Genomic DNA, 5,000 nt, shown 5'->3' with positions numbered 1-5,000 from the left:
CGTTCGCAAACTGCGGCGGCCTATCGGTCGTGTCGGCGGTGTTATTTGCGAGAAACTACGTGACGCCCGCTTCTGCGCGGCGTTCGCGCTCATGTTTTGACTCTGGAGTTCCGCGCGAGCAGAATTTTCAAAAGCAAAGGCGGAGGATTTTATCCCCGTCTCACTGTTGCCTCGCCAAAGGCGTGCGCTTTCGGTGTACACGTTTTACGAATGGGAATTATAAATCGGACGATAGCGTCGTCGCGGGTGCGGTCTCTCTCTCTCGGGCGGGAGCCGTCCTACGCGCGCTTTCTTCGTTTGAAGCAAAAATTTTCCCGCGGAGCTTTCGTCTAGCGACGGTCGCCGAGCGGGAGAATATAGCGGTACGCATAATGAGCGTGACTCGTGCGGGTGACTCCGTCGCGTGTTCTTTAACGCCGTGTTGTCCGCGCCCTCTACGCGAGGGCGGGCCTCTGTCGTTCGGAGGATTAAAAACCCTCCGACGGTGGTGCAGCTCCCTGGTTGATCCTGCCAGTAATCATATGCTTGTCTCAAAGACTAAGCCATGCAAGTCTCAGTAAAAGCCGAATTAAGGTGAAACCGCGAATGGCTCAATATATCAGTTTTGGTTCCTTAGATCGTACACGGTTACTTGGATAACTGTGGCAATTCTAGAGCTAATACATGCAAACGAGGTTCTGACCGGTAACGGGAGGAATGCTTTTATTAGATCAAAAACCAATCGGCGGCGGGGTTCGCGCCCCGTCCGTCGCCATTCGAGATGACTCTAGATAACTTTGAGCTGATCGCACGGTCTAGCACCGGCGACGCATCTTTCAAATGTCTGCCTTATCAACTGTCGATGGTAGTTTGCGACTACCATGGTTGTCACGGGTAACGGGGAATCAGGGTTCGATTCCGGAGAGGGAGCCTGAGAAACGGCTACCACATCCACGGAAGGCAGCAGGCGCGCAAATTACCCACTCCCGGCACGGGGAGGTAGTGACGAAAAATAACGATACGGGACTCGTCCGAGGCCTCGTGATCGGAATGATTACACTTTAAATCCTTTAATGAGGATCCATTGGAGGGCAAGTCTGGTGCCAGCAGCCGCGGTAATTCCAGCTCCAATAGCATATACTAAAGTTGTTGCGGTTAAAAAGCTCGTAGTTGAAATTGTGTCCTGCGGTGTCGGTCTACCGAATGCGGTACGACAGGCACGTCTGCGGGGCTTCTCGCCGGTGCGTCCACCGCCGGCGTGTGTCGGTCGGCCTCACGGTCGGCCGCGCACCGAGGCGGGCCGTCGCGGCTGTTTACTTTGAACAAATTAGAGTGCTCAAAGCGGGCTAACACTTGCCTGAATATTGTACGCATGGAATAATAGAATAGGACCTCGGTTCTGTTTTGTTGGCTTTCTGATACCAGAGGTAATGATTAATAGGGACGACTGGGGGCATTCGTATTGAGACGTTAGAGGTGAAATTCTTGGATCGTCGCAAGACGGACTAAAGCGAAAGCATTTGCCAAAGGTGTTTTCATTAATCAAGAACGAAAGTTAGAGGTTCGAAGGCGATTAGATACCGCTGTAGTTCTAACCATAAATGATGCCAGCCAGCGATCCGCCGAAGTTTCATAATTTTAACCCGGTGGGCAGCTCCCGGGAAACCAAAGCTTTCGGGCTCCGGGGGGAGTATGGTTGCAAAGCTGAAACTTAAAGGAATTGACGGAAGGGCACCACCAGGAGTGGAGCCTGCGGCTTAATTCGACTCAACACGGGAAAACTCACCAGGCCCGGACACTGGAAGGATTGACGGATTAACAGCTCTTTCTCGATTCGGTGGGTGGTGGTGCATGGCCGCTCTTAGTTGGTGGAGCGATTTGTCAGGTTAATTCCGGTAACGAACGTAACTCTAGCCTATTAAATAGACGTGCAACCGGTATCACGAGGGTCCGTGTGCGCGCGGCTTCGGCGTTCGCGCGTCGGGGTCGTGCGTTTCGCGGTCTTCACTACCGGCGTACAATGAAAATCTTCTTAGAGGGACCGGCGGTATATATAGCCGCACGAGATTGAGCAATAGCAGGTCTGTGATGCCCTTAGATGTCCTGGGCCGCACGCGCGCTACACTGAAGGGATCAGCGTGTCCTCCTTGGCCTAACGGCCCGGGTAACCCGATGAAACCCCTTCGTGATAGGGATTGGGGTTTGCAATTCTCCCCCATGAACGAGGAATTCCTAGTAAAAGCGAGTCACCAGCTCGCGTTGATTGCGTCCCTGCCCTTTGTACACACCGCCCGTCGCTACTACCGATGGATGATTTGGTGAGGTCTTCGGACTGGTGCGCGGAAGCTCTCACGGGCATCCGACGCGTCGGAAAGTTTGACCGAATTTGATCATTTAGAGGAAGTAAAAGTCGTAACAAGGTTTCCGTAGGTGAACCTGCGGAAGGATCATTTCCTGTGTTTAATGTTTGTGCTTTCCATGATATGAAATATTATTATGAAACAAAACATATTATACATATAAACCATAATCGAACGAATGCTAAATTACTGCGTCGGAGATCGCCCTAGGGCGCCGATGCGAACCGAGAACCGCCGGCGTCGAGCGGAGGAGGGCTCCGTCCTCTATCCGCTCGTCCGGTGAAATTTTACCCGTCGCCGTGAAGGCGGCGGTACAAAATTAATCTTTTTGTCGAATGGAATTATAAACATTTCGAAAACGCAAACCAAATTGTAAAAACCGAAAACTAAAACGTATCTATTTATGTTTGTTTTATCATTATTACCCTGAACGGCGGATCACTCGGCTCGTGGGTCGATGAAGAACGCAGCTAAATGCGCGTCAGAGTGTGAACTGCAGGACACATGAGCATCGACATTTCGAACGCACATTGCGGTCCGAGCAAGACGTAGTTTGTCGACGGACCACTCCTGTTTGAGGGTCGCGCACACAATGCGACCAGACTGTTCTCTCGCCCCCGTCCTCGGACGGGGGCGCGCAGAGCGAGCGTTGCCGGCGTCGCCGGGGCCCGCGCGCGTCGTCTCCTCGGAGACGCGCGCCGGGACCTCGGCGTCCGGTTAAATTTGACGAAGTGCTCTCTCGATGCGCGCGATTTCCGCTTGCGTTATACCAAACGCGGAGGAACGCGTGCGAGCCTTGAGCTAGCGACGACGCTGAAAACTGGGCAGTCTACCGCGCGAGCGGTCGGCTGTCCGGGGCGATCTTCGCGCTCTCGGCCGCGCGCACCTCCGCGGACGCTCGTCGGTTTCGCGCCCGCTTGACAGAGTCTGCACGGGCGAGAATACGCGCACACTGTTGCTTTGCGTACTTCTCGAATTTATAAAATTTTTGTTGTCGACCTCAAATCAGGAGAGATCACCCGCCGAACTTAAGCATATCAGTAAGCGGAGGAAAAGAAACTAACGAGGATTCCCCGAGTAGCGGCGAGCGAAACGGGAAGAGCCCAGCGCTGAATCCTGCGGCCCCGGCGGGCCGCCGGGAAATGTAGCGTTCGGGAGGAGAGTTATACATACACGCGCGGTCATTAGTCACGGCTGCCTGTCCAAGTTCATCTTGAACGGGGCCCGCTTACCCGCAGAGGGTGCCAGGCCCGTGGTGACGGTAGCCGGCCGCGACGGTCTCTCTCCCTAGAGTCGGGTTGCTTGAGAGTGCAGCCCTAAGTGGGTGGTAAACTCCATCTAAGGCTAAATACTACCACGAGACCGATAGCGAACAAGTACCGTGAGGGAAAGTTGAAAAGAACTTTGAAGAGAGAGTTAAAGAGTACGTGAAACCGTTCAGGGGTAAACCTGTGGAACTCAAACGAGCGAACGGGGAGATTCATCGTGTCTTCCGTCGGGGCTCGCGCCTCGCGCAAACCTTCGCCTTCGGCTTTCGGGTCGGGGCGGTGGGTGCGCGGGTGCGCCGTCAGGCTCCCGGAGCGCGTGCACTTCTCCCTTAGTATAACACCGCGACCCGTCGCGCCGCGGTCGAATGCGCCGTGCGGTTGACCCGTCTCGCTCTGCGAGGCGGAGCCGCGGTGTCCACGGCCGCGGCGTACATTACGCAGCGACGGTAGAGAACGAGGATCGCGTCCGCCCCTCGCGGGCGTCCGTCGCGCTGCAGCGGCGTCCTTCGCGTGGCCCCCGGCGTCTAGTGCGTCGCGGGTGTCGCGCGTCGGGTGTCCGTCGTTAGCGGCGCGCTCTCGGACGGGACGCGTCCCGGTCGGCGGTGGTTTTGTTTTGGGCACTCACAGGACCCGTCTTGAAACACGGACCAAGGAGTCTAGCATGTGCGCGAGTCATTGGGAACACTGATAAACCCAGAGGCGAAATGAAAGTGAAAGGCCGGCCTCGAGCCGGTCGCAGGGAAGATGCGCGGGCGTCGTCAGACGCCCCGCCGCATTCCCGAGGCGTTTCGAGAAAGCCCCCGTGCGATTATCGAGACGCACTGAGAGCGTACACGCTGGGACCCGAAAGATGGTGAACTATGCCTGGTCAGGTCGAAGTCAGGGGAAACCCTGATGGAGGACCGAAGCGATTCTGACGTGCAAATCGATCGTCCGAACTGGGTATAGGGGCGAAAGACTAATCGAACTATCTAATAGCTGGTTCCATCCGAAGTTTCCCTCAGGATAGCTGGCGCTCGAGAAACATGACGGTTTTCGGACCGCCATTCGCACAGTCTCATCCGGTAAAGCGAATGATTAGAGGCATTGGGGCCGAAATGGCCTCAACCTATTCTCAAACTTTAAATGGGTGAGATCTCCTTCTTGCTCGAAGATGAAGTAGGAGCTCGGATGGGAGTGCCAAGTGGGCCAATTTTGGTAAGCAGAACTGGCGCTGTGGGATGAACCAAACGTCGAGTTAAGGCGCCCAATGAACGCTCATCGGATACCATAAAAGGCGTTGGTCGCTCAGGACAGCAGGACGGTGGCCATGGAAGTCGGAATCCGCTAAGGAGTGTGTAACAACTCACCTGCCGAAGCAACCAGCCCTGAAAATGGATGGCGCTGTAGCGTT

General features: G+C 55.2%; 3 non-coding genes across 3 annotated transcripts in view; all 3 read left to right on the top strand.

Moving 5' to 3' along the window:
- Positions 1 to 494: 494 nt before the first annotated feature.
- On the top strand, positions 495 to 2,432 carry LOC149408659 (small subunit ribosomal RNA). The gene has a single exon (XR_016305438.1). It is a non-coding gene; the product is annotated as a small subunit ribosomal RNA (ribosomal RNA).
- A 329-nt stretch (positions 2,433 to 2,761) lies between these two features.
- LOC149408658 (5.8S ribosomal RNA) lies at positions 2,762 to 2,923 on the top strand. The gene has a single exon (XR_016305445.1). It is a non-coding gene; the product is annotated as a 5.8S ribosomal RNA (ribosomal RNA).
- Positions 2,924 to 3,334: 411 nt separating this feature from the next.
- The window catches only part of LOC149408657 (large subunit ribosomal RNA), a 4,064-nt gene continuing 2,398 nt past the window's right edge, over positions 3,335 to 5,000 (top strand). Inside the window, exon 1 of the ribosomal RNA XR_016305442.1 lies at positions 3,335 to 5,000. This exon is cut by the window's right edge and continues 2,398 nt beyond it. This is a non-coding gene — a ribosomal RNA (large subunit ribosomal RNA).

The sequence above is a fragment of the Hesperophylax consimilis genome, unplaced genomic scaffold (genome assembly GCF_061612785.1).
Source record: "Hesperophylax consimilis isolate HC1 unplaced genomic scaffold, BYU_Hcon_1.0 scaffold_140, whole genome shotgun sequence".
NCBI lineage: Eukaryota > Metazoa > Arthropoda > Insecta > Trichoptera > Limnephilidae > Hesperophylax > Hesperophylax consimilis.
Note: the sequence above shows the minus strand (reverse complement) of the source record. Positions and strands in the feature narration are given on the sequence as shown.